Here is a 27,327-nt window from a genome sequence, read left to right as displayed (position 1 = left end):
GAGCCGGGTGTGGAAGGATGCGGATGCGCGAAAGATCCCAATCGTCCTCGAATACGGTTCGAACTCTGTTCCTTACGGTATGCTTTGTTTCTTTTTGTTAATTTAGAATTTCTTCTAACTTCTTTCCTGTTTATTTCAGAGGGGAACGACTTGCAGTCGATCATGTACCCGCGGGAGGCTGACGGTCCCGCTCGGATGGGTACTCGCGCTCTAGACGAGAACGAGTTGCCCATCCTAGAACAAACGGCGGATCGGTTCGTGGAGGTCTATCCGCTAGGCCACGAGATCCTTAGCGCCAGGCGGCCAGGTAAGGCGCTATTCAACCCTCGACCCCTCAATGTTGAAACCTCTGCTGGAATTCCTCTAATCGTATGTTCTGATGAGGAATCAGCAGATGGTCCTCCGTTGGTGCGGAAGAAGAAGGCTGCCGGCGGGAAGGGGAAGGAGAAGGTGGCCTCCACTGCCGATCCGGCGCCTCGGTCTGATTCGGAGACCGAGAGCGAAGAGGTGGCGGGGAATCCCGGTGGTGATAAGACCGCCGCTCCGGAGGCTGCGACGATTGTCACCTCCGGAGAGCCAAGGATGACAACGGTGACCGGCGTGAAGAGGCCGGCTCCATCGGGTTCATCCCCGCCCGTCCGCACTTTCAGGCTCAAGAAAACCCGTAAGTACAAACTTCCTTTATCTTTAACTTCATAGTTTTCCATCATTAATGCTTATCTTCTTTGTGCAGGCGTGGATGTTGACGCATTCCAGGGTGGAGCGCAGAGTATCCCTCCGCCCATGACGGTAGGCTTGGTCAGCCTACCTGAGGCGACGACCCAGGCGCATGCGCCTGCTTCCGCTGGTTCAGTTGCTCACTCCTTTGAGCCGACTGTTCCAGCTGTGATGACGTCACCGCCGGCTGTGAGTGCTATTTTTACCGCATCTTTCACCGAGCCGGCGGTTACTTTTGCTGCGGATTCCGCGGCGGCGACCGGGGCGGCTTCTACCATGCCTCCGTCATCGGCAATGACGGCCGATCCTTCAGGTATGCATGGGGCTTCTCGCCAATCTCTGCCTCCTTCCCATCTGCCTGACCTCTTGGATGGATTTCCGTTGGGTTCAGGTGATGGGTTTGGCGGCTATCGGCCTGTTATTGACCCTACAGGTGCGTAGGGTTCTTTGCTGATACGTCTTATGACGATGCTATGAGCGCAGCCCTCAACGCTTCTCACGAGGATGGGGAAAAGGCCGGCTTCCTACTTGGTCTAGGGTTCGTTGAGAAAGGCATCCCGCCTTCCAACTTCCCTTTATACAATGTTGATACTGAAGCTGTTTACGACCAAGCAGTGAATCAGTATGCCGCCTTCCCGCATCCGGTGGTGGAGAAGGTGAACCAAGTTGCTGCTGCTGATGATGGGCTAGCTATCCTTAAAGCTTTCCTTGGACCGCCACGTTCTACTGATGGTGCGGGTCCAAGTGGAAGTGGCCCTGAAGCCTGATCCTGAAGATCCCTTCCCACTGCTAGGATAGATTTAGCTTATATAGATTTATTTTCTTGTAGGCGGGTAGTTACCCGGCCATTCTTGTAATGAATATTAGGAAATATAAATCTTTGTGCGGGTAAGACCGCTACTTTCATTGGATTCCTTGCTTTGTAAACGTTATATGACTTGCATACTTTAGTTTAAATTAGCAATTTTCCAATTGTTTAGAATAAGTTAACCTTTGAACGTGGTAGATAATAGGTTGAAGTTTTGCTTCCTCTTTCGTGATTGTGCGGGTAGGACCGTCACTTGCACTTAGTAGGATGGCTAAACTTTACCTACATCTGACCTGCGTGGAGGTTTTCCTCATCTTGTTTGAAATTTCTAAGTGTTTAGGATAAGTTAACCTTTGAACGTGGTAGATAATTGGTTGAAGTTTTGCTTCCTCTTTCGTGATTGTGCGGGTAGGACCGTCACTTGCACCTAGTAGGATGGCTAAACTTTACCTATATCTGACCTGCGTGTAGGTTTTCCTCATCCTTTTGTTAAAAATTCTGTTTTGAATAAGTTAACCGTTCGACGCGCGGTTGTCAATAGGTTAGTGTTCAGTTTCCTCTCATGATTCATGCGGATAGACCGGCACTTTCATTTAGTAGGATGACTGAACTTTTCCCCTTCAACTGACCTGCGTGAAGGTTTGCCGTTTTTTGGGTTTATGCGTGTTTTGCCGCCTTCCCCACGTAACGACTTTCCACGTAATTATGCGGTGAAAACCGGCATATCCGTGTTGAATAAATTAACCGTTCGACGCGTGGTTGTTAATAGGTTAGTGTTCAGTTTCCTCTATCATGATTCATGCGGATAGACCGGCACTTTCATTTAGTAGGATGACTGAACTTTTCCCCTTCAACTGACCTGCGTGAAGGTTTGTCGTTTTTTGGGTTTATGCGGGTTTTGCCGCCTTCCCCATGCAACGACTTTCACACTTATGTATGCGGTGAAAACCGGCATCAGTGTTGATAGTTCATAAAGTATAAATGTAAAATCATCAGCGTCGATGTTCTAAGGAGAATCATTTCCATTAGAAGTGGCTCTGGGCCTTTTCTTTACAAATTTGGAATTAATCTACATGCAAACTGTGTAATTGAGCTCCCTTCCATGTTGTTGGGATGGGAGTGCCATGGAGCCGATATGCACCTGGTTCGGGATCTCGTTCTTTACGCAGCATGTAGTCTCCACATTGAAGCTGTAATTTTATTCGTGTTTTCCCCAGCTGGGGTTCTACACGCATCAGCCTGCTCAACGTTCATTGCGCCACGAGGTGCGCGAGCGTCCCATCTCTGACAAATGCTTCGACCATGTCCTTTATGTCTATGCATTCTTCAGTGTTGTGGCCTTTTGTCCTGTGAAAGTCACAGTATTTGCTCCGATCAGCATTGGGACGATGTCGGATTATTGGAGCTTTTGGCCATGGGAGCTCCTCAGTGGCGAATATCTCGGTGACGCTTTTGGTGAGTGGCGTCCATCTGGAGTTCTGGTTCGACCGTACGTTATCCCTTCCGCCTAACCGATGTTGCAAGCCGGATGAGGTGTCAAAGTTTACCCTTGACTGCCAAATGCCTAGCTTCCGCTTTTTGTTTAATCGGGCGGTAAGGACGTTGTCTTCTCTTGTTTTCTGGGTGTAGAGGTTTGTGCTCTGTGGGAGATCTCTACCCAGTTGCTTCTCCGTTTCCACAAAGCGTTTTGCTGCTGTCATGATGGCATCCCATGTGGATGGCATGCCATCTTTACCCGTTAAGGTGCGGATGAGCTATGGGTCGTGCGCGCCCTGGATGAAAGCAGCGCGAACAAGATCTTCGCTGATATTACCCAGACTTAGCTTCTTTGAGTTGAAGCGAGTGATGAAGTCTAGCAAAGATTCATCTTCCTCTCGAATGCATTTGAGGATTGTCCATTGCTCCTCGGTATACTTTCGTTGTTGGCTGAAGTGTTGGCTAAACTTCTGCTAGAAGTCTGCCCAGTCGTAGATGTGGTTGATCGGTAGACGATCGAACCACGCTCTAGCTGGCCCAACAAGCGTCATTTGGAACATGTAACACCACGTAGGTTCCGTCCAATTGCTGACGGTTGCCCCCGCTATGAATCTGTTCAAATGATCATCTGGGTCATATATACCATCATAAGTGCCGATGTTGGACATCTGTTTGGCACTTTTTGGGGCGATTGCTTCCGCAATGTCCCTTGCAAATTTGGACGTTCCCGCATTTGCAACAGTTGGTCTAAATGTTTTGGAGAAGTCACGTGGGCTTCCACCTGTGTTTTTTGGTTTGAAGGCTTCTCCAAAACGCCTTCTCGGTTGGGTGTCCGTTTCCTTACGCTTCCCTTTTGCCCTATGGCGAGGGTTCGCGTCGGTGTCGGATTCCTCCGAGTCATCGTCCAAGTATTCTTCGAATTCGTCAGCCTGTTGGACGGAACGCAAGCGTTCGTCCAACTCAGCTTGGAATTCCCTCTGACGTGCCTCCGCCCATGCCTTAACTTCATCGAGTGTTTGGCGGGGGAGTCTTGTTCGTTTCTCTAACTGGTTATCGGTGAATCCCAGTGAGCGATTATTTACTGCACTTGCCCCAGCTTGGGTAACTGGGGTAGTGTTCGTAAAATTTACTTCACTTGCCCCGGCTTGGGTAACCGGGGTAGTGTTTGTAAAAACTGTGTAGTCGGTATTCCCCCCAGTAGCTGGGGTTGTGGTTACCGGAATTTCTTTAACCATCTTTCCAGAAGTTTGAAAAAACTGAAAAGAAATGAAGTTCTAGCTTTTATGCACGGATGGCGCCAATAAAGAAACACTAACCGGACCCCGGGCAGATTACGGGTAACCTGGGGGTTAGATAGATGTTTCCCACGAGGGGTTAGACCCGGAAAAGATGGTTCTTCTGATAACCTGCAATACAGACACCGTGAGCTTGTCACTAGGGGGTTCCTCCTTGTGACCACCCTCCGGCGTGAGAATCAGACTAGATTGCTCTTTAAATATAAATGTATATTAAGAGATTGCTAGAGCAGATATCAGGTATAATATGATGATAATATGATAAGATATGATAAGATGAGATTATCATACCATTTGGGGTATTTATAGCCGAAGGTAGGTTTCCAAGGAGGTGTGGCCGGCTGAATAGTATTCCTGTTCCACCAACTGTGGCCTACGCACGTGCCCTGCTGGTAGTTGGTGGGTAGGCAGCGGCTGACAGTGACAAGGCCTGCTATGTACTATTCCTTTTCCACCAACTGGCGGCTATGCACGTGGTATGACAGGAGTTGGTGAGTAGGCAGCGGCTAATAGTGACATACAGTACAGGAGCATGCTGCTCGCCATACTGTTGTCAATAAGCTGTCGTATCTTTAGTCAGATCTTTTGCCCATACCTCGTCAGGTACAGTACAGAAGATCTTCCCGTATCGTACGGACTGGCTTTTGGGCGGGAGTATTCCCCCTCCCGCCTTTGTGCGGGATTGTTCCCGGCTTTGCTCATTCCTTCAGGTGACACTGAGTGATTAAGAGCTAAGTGCCTTGTACGTGTAGCCTTGCTGCGCGGGTGGCCTTCCCTGATGGCTTGTATCCGCAGCTGCGGGAACAGGCAGAGTCCTTCACCATTGGGAGGCATTTCCTGCGGGAACAGCTTGCGTACTGCGCGTAAGGACGTCACGTCTCTGAGCATGGTGGGTCCTGCGGATCCAGTTGGTTTCTGCGCAGACGTCCCTCTTCAAGGTGAGTCTTGCGGGTCCAACTGGGCTCTGCTGGGACCTACCTCTTCAGCCACAATGAATATGTACCTAAAAGAGGGAAAAGAGCGGCCGGCCGATGCCTGATGGCCGATACTTGAAGATGTATTTATGCTTATTAAGCTACCTATGAGTTTTGATAAAATACTATGATTTATATTCTTTAATTAATAAGTTTCACATATCAAACTTGTTAGTTTTCATAAGTATGCTTACAATGAGAATATAAGTGTTTTTAAAAAATAATATAACAAAAGTTTCACCTCATCGTTTTTCGTCTGGACTCCAAGAACAACATATAGTAAAACTTTTTAGTTTTTACTCCATTTTACAACACCCTTTTTGACATGCCTTTCAAATCTTAAACTACCGAGGACAGTCTTATATCGTCGATTTGACCTGCGAAAATGTCAACCAGAACTTTATACTCCTATTGTTTTGTATTCATAAACCCCAAACGTCTTCGTGTTCAACATCATCATCTTTTTCACCCTTATTGTTTTCTCTATCTTCATAACATTTTTCTTGATACTTGATTACTCGTAATTGGTGTTGGCATGGCATAAATTAGTTGGTTCATGGCTTTAAGTCTATAAGTCGCATTCTGATTGAGGGACTTATGTTGTTGGTTAAAAAAATGTAAAAGTTGTCAAAGTCAAGACCAATATTGAAAGCTGATCGATCAAATCAATCGTTAAGGTGATTTCCTCTAAAAACATTCATAAATTACTCCTGTAATATAGTGCTCTTCAAATAGCTTGTAACTCGAATCACGTTAGAAAATAATTTCGCTCAAGATTAATTAAACTTGAAAAGGAGCCGAACCTGAGCCGAGATAGTTTAAGCATAACAATTTTGTAAACCTACGTCTTCATTTTTGCGTATTCTATTTCAAAGAGTAGTAACATTTCAATTTTCTTTTGAATTAACATCATGTGTGAAAAGCATATGCACCTACATTACGCATATGGAGATTGTAAGGCCCGTTTCTAGATTAGTCTTTTGTATTTGTTACGTGTATTTAGTTTGTTTATCTTTTGTATGTTTGGGCCCGAGGCCATTTGTATTTGGAGCCCACTGGGCCAGTTTATATGAAAGATGTGTATGGGAATACACACACTCTATATTGTGTGTGCATCACATACACAAAGTAACCCTTTGCAAATATTATTCTCTAAACCTACAAACTCTCTATTTCTCTCCTTAGTTCACGACAATAATAAACCATAAATAAGATCCGAGATCTCGGTCCTAGCTAGTTGTTTCTGCCAACTAGTTGAAAGGTTGATCCAAGATAACTAGTAATAGTTAGTGTGTTGTTAGATCCGACCACGGGACCTATAATTGGTATCGGAGCTTTCGGGCTCTACTAGTTGTAGATCTTGGGTCACAACCTTGGGTTTTGTTCTTGTTTGTGTAAAAAGACGGATTTTCAAGAGGTTTTGTGGGTGTTCGGGTTCACTTGTTCAAGATAAAGTCTTCAAAAGTTCAAAAATAAAGTGTGTTCAAGCTTCAAATCTTCAATAAATTGTGTTAAAGTTTATAAAAAGTGGTGTTTAAATCTTCAAAGATGATGTTTGAAATAGTGATTATGTTGGATTTTGTGTAGATTTACAAAAGTTTACTCAAAAGTTGTGTTATACACGTAAAGGGAGTGTTTTGAAAAGGTGGCAGGAAATTTGTGTGTAGACTTTCCCAAAATACATTTCAAACCATTTGAATAGAAAGCAAATTCGAGTACAAAACCTATTCGACTCGCATTCTATTCGAGCTCGTTTGTAGTCTAATTAAACACAAGGTAATTCAATTCAAATCAAATCAAATCCACTCGAATCAAATCAACTGTCGATTAGAAAAGAAGCCAATTTCAAATCAAGTCAGTTTTATTCGAATCGAAGTTAATTACATTCGAATAGAACATTACATTCGAATAAAAATCACTAAATTTGATCTTCTGATTCGAATAAACTTCTTTGAACACCTTGTGCTGAATTATATTACATTCGAGCACCTATTCGAATACCCATTCGAATTCTTTTTACTTTTGTTTTATCAAATTTTGTTTCAAGTATATTGATCTTAAAGTTGATTAAGCAATGGAAAATCCAAGTGTGGAAGTTACCAATGAGGCTGTGAGAAGCTGTGTAATGTTTGAGAATGAGGCTGGAACTACAACAAAGCCACCAAAGCTAATGAAATGGGACAATGATTTTGACGAGTTCAAATGGAGATTTAAGAATTATCTTAAAATCATTGACTACAATCTTATTAGACCATTTGAGCAAGGTCCACACCGTCCTACTCCTCCTCCTCCTCCTCCTACTCCTCCTGCTGCTGCTGCTGCTGCTCCTGCTCCTGCTGCTGCTCCTGCTCCTGCTCCTGCTCCTGCTCCTCCTCCTACTACTACTACTACTACTGCTACTGCTACTGCTACTGCTACTGCTACTGCTACTGCTACTGCTACTGCTGGTGAAGTTCCTAAACTGGTGGCTGATTACGATGACACTGGTAGAAGATTGCTTGCTGAAGACAACAAAGCCTTAGGTGTTCTTAGTGTGTGCCTCACGAGGGAAATTGCTTTAACTCTAAAATATTACACTACTGCCAAGACACTATGGGATTCCTTGGTGAACAAATTTGAAGGCAACCTGGAAATGAGAAACAGCAGGAAAGGGATGTTAAAAGGAGAGTTCAACATGTTTAATCATGTTCAAGGAGAAACTATAACTAGTCTCATCTCAAGATTTGAAACTTTGATTACTAAAATCAACAGTGCTGGTATTAAATATGATCAAATTGAGATCAATGACAAGCTGCTCAACTCTCTTCCTTACTCCTGGAACAGCAGTGTTATAACAATCAAGAGAACCACCAACCTACAGATTACCAGTCTTGCTGACTTGACCTCCATCATCAAGTTATTTGAAACGGACAAAAAATTAAGGATGAGTAATCACTTAAGTTCTCTCTCCAAAGAAAGTGTGACTACTGGATCTGGTATAAGCACGGCATTCATAAGCCAAGCTCACACTGCTGCTCCCAATGCAAGCTCAAATTTCAAGACTACTACTGCACCACAAGCTTTATCAAGCACAAACTCCAGTTCCTTCCAAACTGCTATTGACAAAGCCATAGCACAAGCCCTAAAGGCTCATGGGATCAAATCAACAACAAGCACTCCAGCCTACTCTACTCCTCAAACCATCTCACTTGATGACTCCAACGTGGCACTGTTTCATGATTTTATGGCATGCCACGAGGAGTTATTGCAAGGAAAGTTGCTTCCTCCTTCCTTTGAGCAAGGAGATCAACCTGAGATCAATAAGAAAGATCCCAAGAAAATGGACATCAAGTACCAGATGGCCATGGTTGTTCACCGAGCTACCGACTTAATGAAGAAGCATGGGAAGAACATTGGGTTTGAGAAGGACACGCTAAGATGTTACAACTGTGGAGAACCTGGTCACTTTGCAAAGGAATGCACTAATCCACCGATGGCCGTGGGTGACACCAAGATCATGGAGATGTCAGATAATGAAGGTGCCAGGAGATCAGAAAAGAGGCAAGTTCCCAACTACTCCTCAAAGTCAAGAGTTCCCAGAATCGGACAAGGAAGTGGATCTAAGGGAAACTTCGAGTCGAGCTCAAAGGCCATGATCACAAGAACTGCTGAATCAACCCAACCTGACTAGGAAGATGATCAATTTGAGGAACTGAAGAATCCTCTGACCTTTGCTGGGATGGCCTTCACCGATCAAGCTAGCACTTCATCAAGCACCACTGATTGGATTCCTACACCTGCCTCTCTCATTCCCGAGGTACACAAACTTTGCACACAAGCTTGTATTGATAAGGTCTTACACTATAGAAATCATAATGCTAAAATTCTAGATCAAATACGTAGCATTAAATGTCAGAATGAAGATCTTAAAAAGGCTGAAAAGATTTATGCTACTAGGATTATTAATACTCATGGTAATGATATGGCTAAACTTAGGGGAAAAAATTTTATTACTCAAAAATCAGCTGAGCATCATGAACATCATGTAGTTGAGTTAAATGCTAAGATTGTTGAGTTAGAACTTGATTTAGCCCTAAGAAAAATTAAAATTGAGAACTTTGAGTTAGCTTCTGAGAAACTGAATAAAATAATTGGGGCACAGATGGGTTAAATATAAAGACATGATTAGGCTATGATAGTACTGCAATTCAACCTCCTTTTAATGATAACTATACTAGCTTTCCTCACTTTGACTTTAATTCCCCACCTGAGGATGAAATGTTCTATGGCATTGGTCATGTGCCAAAGTCACAGACATTTGTTCCTGTTGTTCCCAAGACAGTTGAATCAGTAGTTTCTTCAGTAAGTCATAATGCTAGTTCATCTTCTTTAGCAGGTTGTGTAGAAGAAAGTGGGTGTGTGGAAACAAACAATGGTTGTGGAGATAAAATTTACTTTTTGATTCATCTATTGTCAACCCAGTATGTAATAATATTTATTCCAAAAACATTTTAACAATCATGTAATTGATGAGAGTGTTCATGTTGGCACTTCTCCTAATCTTGAGAATGAAAATGATGTTTGTAACATCACAAAAATAACGGGTCAAAAATACCAAGTTCAAAAAGATAAAGGACCAAAAATGACAAAATTTTAAACTTAAAAATCAAAAATTAAAAATTTGTCACCAGGCCCGATCGCGATACGCGACAGCCGTAGACCAAACGTCATCGCGTATCGCGATGACGAGGTCTGACACGGTGACACGTGTCCTGCCACGTGTCTCCACGTGGCATAAAGTCACGACAAGGTGACACGTGTCCTGCCACGTGTCACCATGTGGCATAAAGTCCGCCACGTGTCACCACGTGGCACCGATTTCACCACGTGGCGCCACGTGGCTAGCCTACGGCGTGACTCCTCGTAGCTATGTCTAGGCCCATCGCGTATCGCGACGGGTCTCCAGAAATTTTTCTATAAATAGCAAGTTATGGCTTCTCATTTTTCACACCAATTTTCACACACTCTTTCTCTCTCTAACATCTCTCTAAAATACCTCGATAAACATGTGCCGACCACCTCGCTTTTTGTGACCAAAAAACTCCGACATTCTACCTCGAAGTACGTGCCGACCCGGTACGACATGACGTTCCATCTCGAAGTACGTGCCGACCCGGTACAACCGACGTTCCACCTCGAAGTACGTACCGACCCGAGACAACCCGACGTTCCATCCGAGACGACCCGACGTTCCGCCTCGAAGTACGTGCCGACCCGAGACGACCCGACGTTCCGCCTCGAAGTACGTACCGACCCGAGACGACCTGACACCTGCCTCGAAATACTTAAAGACCGGTGTGACTCGATTTGTGTGCCAAGGAGGTGCTGATCAAGATTCTCGATATACGTGCCAACGTCGAAGTGCTGCCCATGAGTTTAGAAATTAATAAGCCAAACAAAGTAGGCATAATGCCCGAATAAAATATTAATAAAATAATATAGGCTTAGACCGTAGTCAAGAGTATAGTCAATACCTCGAAAATAAACAAAAAGAAAATAAAGCAAAGAAAGCATAAAAATAAAGATAATATATGATTGTTATAATAAAGAGAGAAATAATGAAGAAACAAATAAAATAATATAATCTTTATTAAATAAAGATAAATATATTATTTAAAGATATATTAAGTAAATGAAAATATATATATTGTTTATATTATTTATATAAATGATATATATAAGTATACGTTTTGGAAACGTATATTTTGGAAAGGAAAACATATCGAGCTAAAGAATAAGAGATATATGATTTGGACTATAGGTTCAAACATATTTATAGTTGATAATATTTAAGTTTATTATTCTTAAATAATAAGTAAAAGAAAAATATATGTTTCTTAATGAAGAAGAAACGTAGAGTTTAAGAAAAAGAAAACAAGTTAAACTAGAGGTTTATCTTGCGAAAGAATAAGTTAAAAATAAAGAGTTTTAACTTGAAAAAGGAAGGAAAGAAATAATATTTTAAACTTAAGGTTTAAAAATAAAGAAAAGATGTTTTGAACTAAAGGTTCATAAAGAAATTAAATCGAGGTAAAGATTTTACAAAAGAGACTAGAGGTCTTAAACCGGACTGTATATCCGACTAAAAAAAAGTTATACTCGTACTATAGGTGTGAGGTTACAAAGAAGAGGGAAGGACCCTCGAACAGTGTATTGAAGCTGATCCAAAAGAAAAGGCTATACTCGTACTATATGTGCGAGGTAGCAACGGTAAAGACCATCGGACGATGTATTGAAGTCGATCCAAATCGAAAAGATGAATACGACCCACTTTTACAAACTTGTTTTAAAACGAGTCAAACGTGTTATATGAAAAACTTTACATGAGACTAAGTGTCTCTAAAAACATTATGAATAAGAGTAAAAGCATAGCCCTCAGGCTGTAGTATACGTTTGTCTGGATCCTTACATATGTGGTAAAATGCGGTGGGCACATCGCACCACGCTTGGTCACGACCTCCAGCCACGGTGGACCGGACCTAAGTACGTTCGAGTGAGACTGACCATGTGTATATTTATGGTACCTAAGTATGTCGAAACGCTGAGATGTTTTGCTGGGGTGGCCTAGTGTAGAGACTCGAGTTTATAATGATATTGTTTTAACTTTGTTATTCCTTAGCCAAGATGGGCCGAGGCTTGCGTAACCCTCGAGGGGTAATAAAGTAAAAGAAAATATTTTTAGCATCAGCGTATTCACCAGCATATCGCTGACGTATTTTCTAACATTTCAGGAAAATTACAGTATCAAGAATTGGAGCCATTCATGAAGTGGATGTTCGCAAGGTAGAGATGGCTTATTGTTTTAAATTATTAAAACAACAGGATTTAAACAACGATTTATAAAACAAATACTTGGGTATTTATTACCTGAGAAGCTTTTTCAAACAAAAGAAATTATATTTAATTAATAATGATTTCAAAATTATATAAATAATTTATAATAAATATTTTTAAAAGTGTTTCACTAAAAAAACAAACTCTGATAAAAGATATATTAATATTTTATTATAAATAAAGCTTTATTTCAAAATATAATTTTTAAAGACTTCCGCTAAACTCTGATACATTTACAAAACCGGTACCACCTGTTGGTCACGCGCCTAGGCCGTAAGTCAGGGTGTGATAGGTTGGTATCAGAGCCATCGATCTTAGCGAATTAGGTATTCAGTTATACCTAGGCTTTGATCAAGTAATAAAATAAAAATTTTATTTCATTATTTTATAAGTTATTAGTTTAATACTTAAAGTAACAACATCAAAATGTTATATATATATATAAGAATTTGGGATTAGAAAAGTACGGATAAAATAGGAACATTTTACATTTAAATTTTAACGTATAAAAAGTCGACTATTATTCGACCAAAAGAACAGGGCAACTTCCGACAGAAAAGGAAGAAGAAAATACGACATTAGCTTTACCCCAAAATTTACTATATGAATAGTAAAGGGGTTACAACAAACAAAAACAAAGAAGTGTTTGAAAACAGCAAAGGAAAAATACTTGAAACATAATCAAGTAAACCAAGTAGTAGAAAATTTATTAGGGAAAAATACCCTAAAAGATATAAATGAAGATCCTCATACATGATGAATGAGTAAACATGATGCGGAAACTATTAGAGATTTCTTTAACTGCATCTTGGAGACCTGCAAAAACAGATAGTTGATTTCTTAGCATAGCATCATGTTCAGCTAATGCTTGTTGGTATTGGGCATCCTTCTCTAATAGTCGGGTCAACAACTCCTCGATCTTATTCAAATACTCCTCAGAACCCCTGTTGGGGCTGCTTTTGGAATGTTGACCATAATCTTTCCCTTGTTTGTATTGATATCCTCGATCCGGTTCGTTATAAAAATATGACGGGGACCCTGTGAAAGATAAGACTGTTGCTGCGCATAGGGGTTAGTACAATAATATGAACATCTATGAATTAAATGAAGACCACCACACGTATCACAATTAGGGTGAGCACTATAGTATGGACATTTAATGGTAAAGTGAGGACCGTCACAAATTTCACACATAATTACAAGAATTTAAATAAGCAAAAGACATAGACAATTAGACACCTACGACTCAAAGCAAAAAAATAAATACGTAAAAATTTAATTAACTAAAACCCTAAAAACTCAAAAAAAAACATAATAGCACGTATATAGCAAGTAAATCCAATCAAAGCTAATATCGCAATCGCCAAGAGTCCCCGGCAACGGCGCTAAAAACTTGATGTGCTAAAAGTAGTCTAATATTTATTAACTAAAAAATAAGCTAATCTAGACACTAAGTAATAAATCTAGACTCTTAACTTAACTAAAACTACTAACCGGCAAGTGAACCGGTCGACTCTAGTACAGCTTAGTAAGTCCGGATATCGAACCCACGAGACTTTTTAAATTACGTATATTAACTAATTATATTCGACTTACTGAAACGACTAATTAATTATTATTATTATTATAAAAGGGGGGTTTTTACTTTAAAAGAAACATAAATTTAAACTGATTATGAAAATAAGTAAAATAAACAAAAGACAATTTTAATTGATTTAAATAAGATGACGATGAAAAACCACCAAGGCTAGAATCCCCAAAGATTCAGTTATCAATTATTAGAAAAATGCTTGTTATGGAATTGGGATCATAAAATAATCACTTAAAAGAAAACCCGAACAGGACCCCTGACTCTTCAAAAAGACACCTATGGATTTCTATTAAGTTCTTAAAAACACCAATTTTAATATTAGACTTCCTTACAGTTATCTTAATAAATGCATTCGACTCAATAGACAAAGTTAAAAAGTCAAACCTAGACGGACTCCTTACGAAGAACTAAGTCTAGCAATCTTAATCAACAACGACCTATCAAATAATCTATCACCTTACAACTTTTTAGATTAGCAGCGCACTTCTATTTATTTAATTAATAATATTGTTTCTATGATCTTATTATAAATCAATCACAGACTAGTCAAGAACACACAGTAAATGACCTAACAGAATCCTATTATATGACAGACAATCACCAAGGAAACTGTGAAACAATAAAACTCATCAAATAAAACCAAGCACCCATATGCATCGAATAAAAAATATTAAACTTTTTACTAATTCATAAATAACGAAAAGCAAACTCCAAATAAAATCAAACTTCAACAAAGGTTCATCACAAGCCTAGGCAGTCTAATAAGTTTAGCCTAGCATCTTAAAATCAAAGAAACAAAAATAACTAAGTTCAACAACCAAGCTCATAATTAAAATAATAAATTCAAACCGAATAGTGATGATGCTTGGATGAGTAGGTGTTGAACCCAAACGATCTCCACATATACCAAAGGCCTTCTTCTATAAAAATATTCTTCTTTCTTGCGGCAATAGGTCTTGGTCGAACTTCGTAGGGTTCTCCCAATCTTCTCATGTGACCTCTTTTTATTCTTTATAATCTTGTAGCACAAGTCAACAGTTACCGACTTCAATTTCCTTTAGAAACACATGAATGGCGGCCCACTTCATCTACATAGAATAATGAATTTTAAGCTCAAATAAAATCAATTAAGTTGAAACTAAAATAAATAAATACATTAAAATTGTTTCGTTGAAAGACTCAGACCCTTTTTCTTGTTTTTATATTAGTTTAATTTTATTGTAACATAATAATATAAATGAATAGCCATTGTCCAAAACGAATAACCATTTGTAATTTGAATTCAAGTGTTTATAATTCTTTTCTTGACCATTATTAAATCATATGTTTAATAAAATTTTAATATATATTTCAAGTTCAGTAAACATGGAGAATAAAAATAATAATAATCGAGTAATTACTCGGTGCTCTCAAGTTTAGTAAAAACACTTCATATTAGCTCATTTTTTCTTAAAACCTTTAAACTTTAATTATGAACAACGAACTAGTAAAATTCATTAAAAACAATCTCAACTATACTCAAAAGTGTAGGAAATATTTATTTAATAATATGTATAATTTAGACCACATCACAACCATACCATACTTTTCTATATATTCATAATTATAACTTTCATACTTACACACATCATCTACACATCATATATATCAATCATATCTTCAAACTATCACCTGGTGGTACATGCAATATCCGAATATCGTTCACGCACCGTCAAGCATTCATTCATACATAAATCATATAACGCATACACTTACCACTTAAGGTAATTGTATTAACTAATCACATCGACTATGAACACAGCCCCGAAAACATAACAAGGAATGGGGCTAGAAACTCACCTGATTGCGGTTACGTTCGCCGTTAATAGTTATCCCTTTCTTTAGCTGTGCGCAACTAACTGTTTAATGAACACAATATTAAATACTACTCTAGCCATTCTCATTGTTTACTTAATAAATCTTAAGTGACTAAGCCGGTTTTACTTCATTGAGTCTTTACCCGGTTAGTTAATCGTTACTCGTTAACCTTTAAAGGTATCTTTCATAAATTATCAAAGTCCAAGGGCTATTATGTAATTATATCATCCTTTTCTAAGTCCAGGGACCATTATGTAATTCTACCAAACTTCTAGTTCGTATACAGCCGTTAACGAATGGGGTTTTTAACGAATGAACCTATTCGTAATAACGAACTGATCCTTGTAATGAACCGGACCTTAACGAACTGGTCATCATAACGAACTGGACCTTAACGAACTACCTCTAGTTCGTTATCCCTTCATAATGAGCTGTTTCTAATTCGTCATTTCGGCTTAACGAAGGGGCATAACGAACTACTCGCTAATTCGTTATGTCTCCATTAACGAAACATGGTTAGTTCGTCACGTTCCCGCTAACGAACTAGGATTAGGTCAAAACATTCCCTGACAAGACCTTAACCTCGTACCACACTCTCCGGCGCCGTCTTTCCGGCCCCGCCGTGCCGGAAAACCGTATCTTACCCTATTTACCCGTTTTTCATTCCAGACAACTTATTTATGTTAAAGTTTACATCTTTCTCACATAATAGGGTCCGATTTACTATCCTACCAAGTTTCATGCAAACCCGGCTTCGTTTACCCGTTTTTTTTAAACAACCCGAACACTACTCGCTTTACCCGAAACGAACCAATTAACCCGTTTACTGTCAAGTTCATTACTTTATCAATAATCATGATCCGATCTATCATCCTACCAATTTTCATGAAAATCCGTTCATGAAAAGTAAGCCTTTTTAACAAAAACGTAACTTTGAGGTTTTTGTATGAAATCACTCGAGATGCTAAAAACCATATCAAACGAACTCCGATTTGAGTGATTCAAGCGGCCACGGAACCGTCTCGTCCCGATCTACAAATCCATCAGCTCACATTTGCCGGAAACCGCCGCTACAGTCGCCGGAATAGCTGAACAGTCGCCGGAATCTTCACTTTTAAGCTGTTGTGGTTTTACTGATAAAAACTGGACTTTCCGACCTCTGATCGAAGATCTTTTCGGTGGAAAACTTAATTTATATGTCAAGAGTACTTGGTTAAAATTTAAGACCGATTTGACGGCTAGATCTCCGGGAATCTTTGTGTCTTTGTGGGTGTTTATCTCAATAAACGGGAATTGGGTTAAGTGTGTGTTTTGATGGTGTAGGCTATGGTGTGGAGATGTATGAAAATGGAAAGGGTTAGGGTTTTAAGGGTATATATACTCCCTTAAGCCCATGGACCTTAGGCCCATCTTTCCTTTTTGGTCCATAATTAATTCTATTTAATTAGCCTACTTATCCTTCCATCTTTACTATTTTATTTCTCTACTAACTTAAGTAAACTTTTCCATTTTAAATAAATAATGTATTAATTATTTATTCTTATAAATTTCGGGATGTTACAAGTCTACCCTCCTTATAAGAGGTTTCGTCCTCAAAACCTGCTTAGTCCTTATAAAAGGAATACTTCATGTATTCACATTCTTTCTTGAACCAGCTTAGCTTCCTAATTTACCCGTTTATCCTTTGTCCCACATTCATCGAGTGATGTTAATTAGTTTTAGCTTTCTAGGTAGCTTGTTCATGAAGTCCTTGATGATACGTTTCCTTATTCAGACTTTGCTAGTGCATATCACTTCCACAAGTATGGTCTACTTCCTTGTCCTTTAAATTAGCACTGAATAACCATTCCGTCCAATTACAACCTTTAGCAAATATACTGCTTAAGTCACCACTTATACTTTCTTTCATTCTCAGCTATGCATAACTTGTCGGAGAACTCCTTAAGTCACCACTTATACTTTCTTTCATTCTCAGCTATGCATCAACATGTAAGGTTCATGAGTTATAGCTGTCCAAGGTAGCTTGATCATGAAGTCCATGATGATACATCTCCCTCTTTCTTGACCAATCAAGCCTCACGTTGTCCTATGAATCCATTGTTGTTTGCCGTTGCATATCAGGCTACCTGATCTATCGTAACAAACTACCTTAACCGACTTCCTTTCTGGTATGTCTTGACCTTCTTTTATAATACCACTCTATCCTTTCCGTTCCAGAGGACTTCCCTTCCATGATCACATGATTATCAATTACTCACTAATCATTTGTGTCAAGACTCAATAAATCTAACCATATCTACGCTTTCCTTGCATGTCTTTCCACTTCTTTTTTTCCCTTGGTTTCTAGCATTCTCTTGCAGTGTGACTTTCGGCTTCACATTCGTAAAACTTGTGGTTGTTCTTATCAGTGTTGGCAAAGTATCATGTGTATCCATAACTGTCACATACCATGGACTCATCTTCATTTGACTTCTACTAAAGCGTTTCACTTCTATTAGTATATGCCTTCATTATAACCGACATCTAGACTTATGATCTTCATCTAGGATTTGGCCTCGAAGATATCCATGACGTGCAATCCTCAGGCGACCAAATCTGATCTTCACATCATAAGTATTAGCTTTCAACTCTCGGTGTAACTAGAGAATTCATAAATTTTTCATCTTGCTCTCATCCTTTATAACTTTTAACTGTACCTCATGGATCTCGCTAATGCAATCTGGAGTGCTAACTAATTTATACTACTTAAATGTCGTGATATCTTCTCCACATTCTGGCCGTCAGCAACCATATTAGCCTCACCAGGATAATACTTGATTCCACAATCATAATCCTTTATCAGCCTCACTCATCTTCTTGCCTCGTATTCCGTTCCTTCTGCTTCTTATGACATGTGTCAATGGTACACCTTGAAAACATAGCATACAATTACTCTTTATTCAATGTTTCCAACACTTTTCTCAAGTGTTTAGCATGGTCGGACTTATCCCTTGAATAATCAAAACTATCGTCTGTGAAGGCAACGACATATTTGTCCTAATATAGGATGACATGCCCTATTCATCATAACCATAAATGCTGCTTGAGCATTCGTCTATCCAAACGGTATCGCGAGAAACTCGTAGTATTCATATCGTGTCTGAAATGTTGTCTTAGGGATGTCTGCTTCTTTCACTTTCAACTGATGATAGCCTGCCCTGAGGTCTATTTGCAAGGACCAACTCGCACCTTGCATTTGATCAAACAATTTATCTATTTGTGCCAATATCTATTCTTCACAATAAGCTTGTTCAACTCGTAGAAATCTATACACATTCTCATACTTCCATCTTTTTCCTTCATGAACATCGCTGGTACACTACGTAGGGAAATACTCGGCATAAAACACCTTCGTCGAGGAGTTCTTGTAGTCGGGACATTAACTCTTTCATCATGGACGGAACAAGGCGGTATGTGCCTTCGCGACGGGCTGTGCTCCTAGTATTAACTCTATCTGGAATCCTACCTTTCGTTCCAGTGCTAACCCTAGAAGGTCCTATAGGAACACTTCTGGTTAGTCACACACTACAGGAACATCCTTCATTTCCTTCATGTCGGTCGTTGCTTTGACAACATACGCCAGGTGGACAATGCACCCTCACCTCACTACAACAAAAATGGCATTTTAGGACCTTTTGTGTGTGACGCTTGTAAAATAGGGTCCTTAAATCTATTTAATATGACAAATAAGCATTTGGGGTCCTTTTAAAATATAAACTACAGAAACGGTGTCCTAAAAAGTTATTTTAATAGGATGGATGATTCTTTGGGGTCGTATTATCATATAATTTAATAAGACACTTAAAATGTAAATCCTAATAAAGTAATATATAAGACATGTAGTCGTTGGTGTCCCATTATATGGTAATGTAATAGGACACTTTATCACAGGAGGTCTTATTATAACTTAAGTTAATAGGACACTTTGTAGTTAAGTCATAAATGTTTGATGTTATAGGACCCTTTCTAGTCGAAGTCATATAAGAACATAACTTAATAGGACATTTTACACTATGGTCTTATAACTTTAACCTTTATAAGACGCGTAATCATTGTGGTGTTATTATAATACACCGTAATAGTACATTTGATATTTTAGTCGTAAAACATCTTGTTTATAGGACGCTTATTCGCTAGAGTTTTATTATAACATAACTTAATAGGACACTTGACACTTGAGTCTTATAACTTTAACCTTTATAGGACGCTTAATCATTGTGGTGCTATTATAATACACCGTAATAGGACACTTGATATTGTAGTCATAAAACATATGTTTTATAGGACGCTTATTTACTAGAGTTTTATTATAACATAACTTAATATGACATTTGACACTTGGGTCTTATAATTTTAACCTGTACAAGACGTTTACACATTTTTGATGTTATTGTAATACACCGTAATAGGACACTTGATATATGAGTTATAAAACATCAGTTTTATAGTACGCTTATTCGCTAGAATTTCTTTGTAGCATAACTTATTGTGACACTTGAGTTTAATAACTATTAACTTTATAAGACACTTAATCATTATGATATTATTATAATATACTCTAATAGGATACTTTATATTTAATTCATTAAGCATCATTTTTATATCACTACAAATACAATGCCATTTAGTGGCACACAATTAACTTAATTACCCTTCATAAATTACATATTCAAATTAGTTTGAGTGGCACTTTTTTTTCACAACACAAATTTTTTGCCAATAAAAACTATTCCATATTGAATATATGTATTATTTTTAATGTTACATGATTTTACTACATAAATCACATGATTTACAATATAAACTATAAATTAAAAATTCAATAAAATTGTGAACTCAGAATTCATAATACTATAACTTCAACAATAAGCTCAATTTGAAACGTATTCTAAATATCAACAAAAATGTGTAATAAGTAACATTCAAAATTCCCATATGTTTACTTATTTCCGAAGCTTCTTATGATATATATCCTGCCATCATCAACTATATAAACAAGCATTAATATTAATTCTAAAAACATATAAAAGTTTTTTTATTTATAAAAGTAATTGTTCTTGATTCAATGCCAAAAAGATTTTATAAACTAACTTGATGCATATGATAATAATGATTTATCCAGTGATAAATTCTTTTTTAATATCTCAGAAAATGTCAGCCACATGTTACAATCAATAAACTAATTAAGACAAATCAACATCTTATAAGACAAATAATTCATAGTAAAGCTAGCAACATGACTCCACCACGGACCATTATAAACTTTGATGCAGTCATCCAATCAATAACATATAGAGTGTAAACTAGCCAAGTCGCATGTGAACACTCGAGACTGGCTAAAAACTCGAATCGAGAAAATTTAATCATCTGACACCGAACATATACTCAAGTCTCAAACTACTCATACAAAAAATAGGCCTAAGCTAAATCAAAGACAACTGATGAACCAAAGAGGCCAAACATGTATTAACTAGAGTTACGCCCGTCCGGTGGCCGGGCATTTAAATTTCGTAATGACATAGGTATTAACAAAATATTTTCCTATAGAGTGGTGTAACCCCACAAAAGTAAAAAACATGTTGAACAAAAACAAATTTAAACAATAAACGCATAGGAAGCAACATCAGATTCAGATATATATACACATCTATATTTAAAGAGTGGGAATTTAAACAATAATTGAACAGAAATTAACATCAGACTTTTATATACGAGCATGGTGTATAACATTTTTTGTATAATACAATATTTATAAGATTGAAGGTTGGATTTAGGATAATTTGTTCCATTTATTTAACTCTTCCTTTCAGAAGAAGTATTTTAAATCAAAGACAACTGTGATGAACAAACATTCATTGTGAATAATACTAGAAAACAACAATTTCTCATACTTGGTCTGTCTTACTCAAGTCAATGAACCAAAGAGTTCTAGATTGCATCCTAGTGACATGAAGAAAAGAAAACAATGTAAGATTGAGATTATACACATTAAATAACAAAGCGCAAATCAACTTGATAAACATACATATGAATTTAACATGTAAGTGATATAACTAATGAAGACGGTAAAGGCTGCGCAAAGATCAAGCAGCAAAACACCATTCAAAGTAAAACAGTAATTATATTCAGATTTGGAGTGCAGTGAACTAACAAGCCAATTGTCCAAAGACACCAACATAATCAACCTAGTTCAAAGAATTAAAAAAAAAGCATATATCAGTGCAATCATTTTCTTGTTTCACTCGACCCAACATCGTATCATCATAAAATCCCTCAACAACCAATTCCTACACGTAAACATTCCTAATTGAAAAAGAAAAGATAAACAACGAGTGAACAATTAATAGCAAAGACAACTGAATTACGAAAAATTAACATACCTTCGTTGATCGTTAATGTCCATATAGCCCTGCCATCACGCCTCAAATACGAAATCAATTCACGATAGGGTCAACCCTGATTTTATATACGAAATCAACTCAAACAATTTTGAATTTTACTCACAAATCAAAATAGGGCAAAATTTAATCAAATTTATTTCGTAAATAATTAAATAATTACTCACAAATTCTACTCACCGGCTGCGTAAGTAGTGAAATAATTACTCATATTAAAGGATGGGAATGGGAATTGATCGGAGATTGACCACAGAATACCAATTGCGGTGATGTATTAAGGGTTTTTTTTTGTTTTTTTCAAGAATGAGAGGGAAATATAAAATTTTAGGAAAAAGGTATTGGCGTATGGGAGGGAAACTAAAAAGCATAGTTCCAAACATTTTTCAAACAAAATACAAAGAATTTTAAAATATATATTTTTATTTAGCTATAATAGAAGTAATATTCATTATAAATTGTGAAAATTAGTTTTTATTATTAATATTATTATTATTATTTCATAAGTTATGTGTGTATAATTTATTACGTGTTGCATATTTCTATCAAACAGTCCATGATTAATGAAGTATGACTATGATCGGATTTATTAGACCATGATGCTAGATCATACTTGTCTTTAAGATCGTACTATGTTATCGTATTAAGTCTTAAAGGGTGATAACGGTTGTAGTGTGTCGTATCTGAATAATTAACTAATAAACCTTCAGGTGCACTCATACAACCAGTGGCGGGCAAGGTTTTCTAAGACCTCAAGCTAACTTTAAATTTGGGGGCTTTTTTCAACTTTTTTAAATAGACTTCAATTATAAAGCGGAGAATACATTCATAGGCGGGAAAAAAACCAATCGCAAATATAACCAATCAAAATTTGCAATTGTCGATTCAATTGCATGCACACCAATCAAAAATATAAACATAAGTAGACTTCAATAGCAAATTAAAAAGCTGAGAATACGAGTATAGACTTACACCGTTTATATAGATGAATATAACAAAAACTGACGATTTAATGTTATAGAATGATTTCATTGATTCCGCTTTCCATTCCAAAAATTTCGTGAAATTGTGTGCCAGCGTGTGACATCTGCCCTGATCCGACCCGACCCAGGTACCCGTTTCTCTGACCCGATCTCTTTCTTTTATGATTTAATATTTATTTATACTTATATTTTACTTTTAATAATAATAATAATATATTTTCCTTCCCGCCTCTTTCTCTCTCTTTTCTTTCCGCCGTCCCGTCCCTCTCCTTTTCTCTCTTTCCGCCTTCTTTTCCCTCTTGTCGCCGTCCCGCCCTTAAGCCTTGTTTCCCTCTTTTTCTTCTAACTCTTTTGTTCCTTCCCGCCTAAGGTTGTCTGCGCAGACTCCTTACAAGGAATCCTGCGTGAAGACCATCTGTTTCAGCGATACGCGAGACGAACTCTTCTCGCAGCGCGCTAAGAATTGTAATTCTTCTCGCAGCGCGCTAAGAACGGTAGTTCTTCCCGCGACGCGCTAAGGATTTGTAGTTCTTCTCGCAGCACGCTAAGAATCGTAGTTCATCCCTCGACGCGCGAAGAATTATAGTTCTTCCCGCGGCGCGCTAGGAATTCTAGTTCCTCCCGCGGCGCGCTAAGAAATGTGATTCTTCCCGCGACGCGCTTAGAAATGTAGTTCTTTCCGCGACGCGTTAAGGTTGTTTCTGTCTGCCTTCGCGCTCGCGCTCTCTTGACCTTCTGTGTCTGCCTTCGCGCCTTAGCCTTCTCGCGCTGAACCCTTTTAGTTTTCTTCTGTTGAATCTAGCCGTTTGCTTTTGTGTTGTCTTATCTTTTGAGCTGTTGACCTAATCTGCTTTATGTCTGAAAAGTTACTTTCGGCGCAGCATGCGCGCCAACCCCATTGGTTGGCAGATAAAGTGACTGACATAATCTTTTGAGATCTGCTTTTGCCATGCTTGACCAGTACCTTTATCTGACCCGCCCATGCTTTTTACTGTTCCCTGTCAGCTTTATCTTGCCCCCTGCAGCTGCCATATCTTTTGATATCTTTTGTTATCTTTTGTTTGTCTTGTTCTGTTTGTCTTGAGATCCTTTCCCCTTTTCTAGGGATTATGTCTCCTAGGATTTCTCTATAAATAATAATCTTATTTTTCTTAACACTACACACACAAAACACTTAATCTCTCCTGTTCTCTTGCTCCTTGCTCTCTCTGCCGCCTCCTCTCTGCCTCCGTCTTCCTCTCCGTTCTGCCCTGCTTTTCCGGTAATATATATATTATATATAATAATTTACTTATTAATTATGCTAACTTATAATCAAGACTTAAAAACAGATCGTTAAAACTATAATCTTTAATTATAGGTTAACTTGTGCTTGTTTAAAGTTGGTTCTTGCTTTATCTTACACCGCACCGTTTATCAAGTGAGTAATCTCGTATCTAATCCCTTTTTACTTTTAATGTTTTGGGATGTTCATGTGTTCGTACAAACTTAGAGTCTTAAACTTGTTTATGAACTTTAGTCGCGCAGTATCCCATGTGTTGAGGACGTTTACTTGGCTGTTTATTTGTATGTGTGTATCATTAACCGCTTTGTTCGGCCTATTCCGAAGTTTTCATGGATCCATTAGATGAACACGGGAGACCTATCGTTTACGGTTTTCTTGTTTTACACTTGCACAGATGTTTTCTCGTTTTTGTGCTCAATTGGGAGCACGGATTGAACTATGAACTATGAGCTATGATCTATTTAGGCTTGATCACAATCTGATTGCACCCTTGTTAAACACCAGACATACACGTGTTGCGCGCAGATTTATTGTTATCTATGTATTGTATTAAACTTGATTTCTCACCAACACGCAAGTGTTTGACGTTTATTTTAACACATGTTCAGGTTTGCAGTAGCTGTTTTGGAGCTTGTGGACACATAGGACGTTTTTACTTTTGGACCTAGATTAAAATGTATCAAGACAAGTTATTACTGTTCGAATATTTTGATTTATAATATATTGATTTATGTTGGTTTATTTATATCTTATGTATACGTTGCGCATGCGTGAATGAATATATTTATTAAATATTGACACCCAATAGTGTCACGAGTAATGAAACAATATGTGGCGCCCCGATGTATAATCCGCCTTTGGTCGGGGTGTTACAGATTGGTATCAGAGCTCGTTGACTTTAGGATAGGTGGTTAGACGTAACGGCCTAGAATACCTAAGAGTCCCTTCTTGCGCATGAGAGAAATCTCATGTTTGCGCGCTTATTGTTAATTACTCGTTATTTATGAATATGCTCGCGCTTGCGCGGTATATGATTTTATGTTTTATTACGCGATATTTCGATTTTTGTTGAATTTCGATTTTTATTGATTTTTCTTACATATTCGTTTGTTGGATTTGAAAATCCGAAAAGTCATGGTGATACATGAATAGTTGATTTTTAATTCCCATTTACGATTATGTTCTGAGGTTGGAGACTTGAAAAGTCATGGTGATACATGAATTGTCAACTTCCAATACTCATTTTCTCGTATATTTTATATTGAAGATTGAAAAGTCATGGTGATACATGAATCGTCAATCTCCAATACTCGTTTACCTCGTACATTTTAAATTGGGAATTCGGAAGGTCATGGTGATACATGAATTGTCGATTCTTGATTCGAATTTGTTACCTTTATTAAGTCTGCATTTAGGGTCATTTATTTTACTTTAACTTTGGACAGTAACTGACTCCGTGAAACCAAGCTTTTCGAGGTTATACTTTGCGATAAAACCAAGATATTAAAAAAAATTAAAATTTTTATAGAATGCCTCCGCTATCTCGCCGATTTCAGAGAAGAGAAGCCTCGCGCATGCGTAGACAGCAACGTTCCCAGGAAATGGCCGCCGCGATAGCCCAAGCCTTGAGCCAAAATAATACCTCCAGTTATAACATTAAATCCTTTAACGCGGGTAACCCTCCAAAGTTCACAGGTCTTGAAGGAGCCACCGTGATGCTCCAGTGGCTTGAGAAAATAGAAAACACTTTCCTCCACACCCAATGCCCCTCAGACAGACGAACCCTGTATGCTTCCAGTGTCCTGGAATCTAGAGCGCTTACATGGTGGAATGGAGTAGCTCATGCGCGTGGCGCAGAAACTGCTTCTAACATGCCCTGGGAGGAATTCAAAGAAATTCTGACGCGAGAATTCTGCCCTCCCAACGAAGTTAAGCGCTTGGAGGAAGAATTTTGGAATCTTAAGCAATACAGCGGTGAAGCGCGCGAGTACGCGACGCGTTTCCACGAGCTAAGCTTACTGGTCCCTCACCTTGTTACCCCTTCACGCCGAGCCATAGAGAAATTCCTTGGGGGTCTCCCCATGGAAATTCAAGATTCTGTATGGGCCAGAAACCCAGTTACCCTCTCTGACGCCATCGAGTTGGCCGCTGTGCTCAGCGACAACCATGTCAGAGCAGGAACCCTGTTCCTGCGGGGAACAGAAAAGACCAAACTCACCAAAACTGTCTCTGAACCAACAGAAACCAAACCAGAACCCTCAAACCGTAACAACCTCAAGCGCAGGCGCAAGGCCTATGCGCTTACCAACCCGCCCATTGTCCAGCAACCCATCTACCAACCTCCAGTTTATGCGCCTAACCCACTGTCAGCCTACCCAACACCTCCTATAGTCCACAACTATGCCTTAACCAATCCAGCACTCCCTGCCCCGCCACCTAAGAAACCTTACACAGGAAATCAACCTTTTTGCCCAACCTGTAGACTTCACCACCCAACCCAAACCCCGTGTCGACAATGTAACCGATGTGGCCGCGTTGGTCACTCTGCCGAGTTCTGTAGAATCCCTCCCGCCAACCCAATTGCGCCAACACCACCAGTCTACCCGCAGAATCCACAACCAACCTACCAAAACCCACGACCCAGGTCGTGCTATAACTGCGGTGATCCCAGTCATTTCCGGAACGCGTGCCCGAGACTACAAGTTCAGATTACACAAGCGAATCCGGTGAACCAGGTTTCGAACCAAGTAACGCGTGGACGAGCTTTTAACATAACCGCGCACCAAGCGCAAGCGAATAATGACGTAGTTAATGGTACATTTTGCTTAACGGATTTTATGCTTCTGTACTTTTTGATACTGGCGCCGATCGAAGTTTTATCTCTCGCGCCTTTGAGCAGAAGCTTGCGCGACCCGCGCGATAACTTAAAAGAAGATTTTTCAGTTGAATTGGCTAATGGTGAAACTGTTTTAATTAACTCTGTGATTAAAGACTGTACGCTTAACCTTAACGAAAACGATTTTCTGATCGACCT

This window comes from Bidens hawaiensis, unplaced genomic scaffold, assembly GCF_021521415.1.
Source record: "Bidens hawaiensis isolate Kalapana, Puna unplaced genomic scaffold, B.hawaiensis_p1.1 tig00040274_1, whole genome shotgun sequence".
NCBI lineage: Eukaryota > Viridiplantae > Streptophyta > Magnoliopsida > Asterales > Asteraceae > Bidens > Bidens hawaiensis.
The sequence above is the reverse complement of the archived record's forward strand: the minus strand, read 5'-3'. Positions refer to the sequence as shown.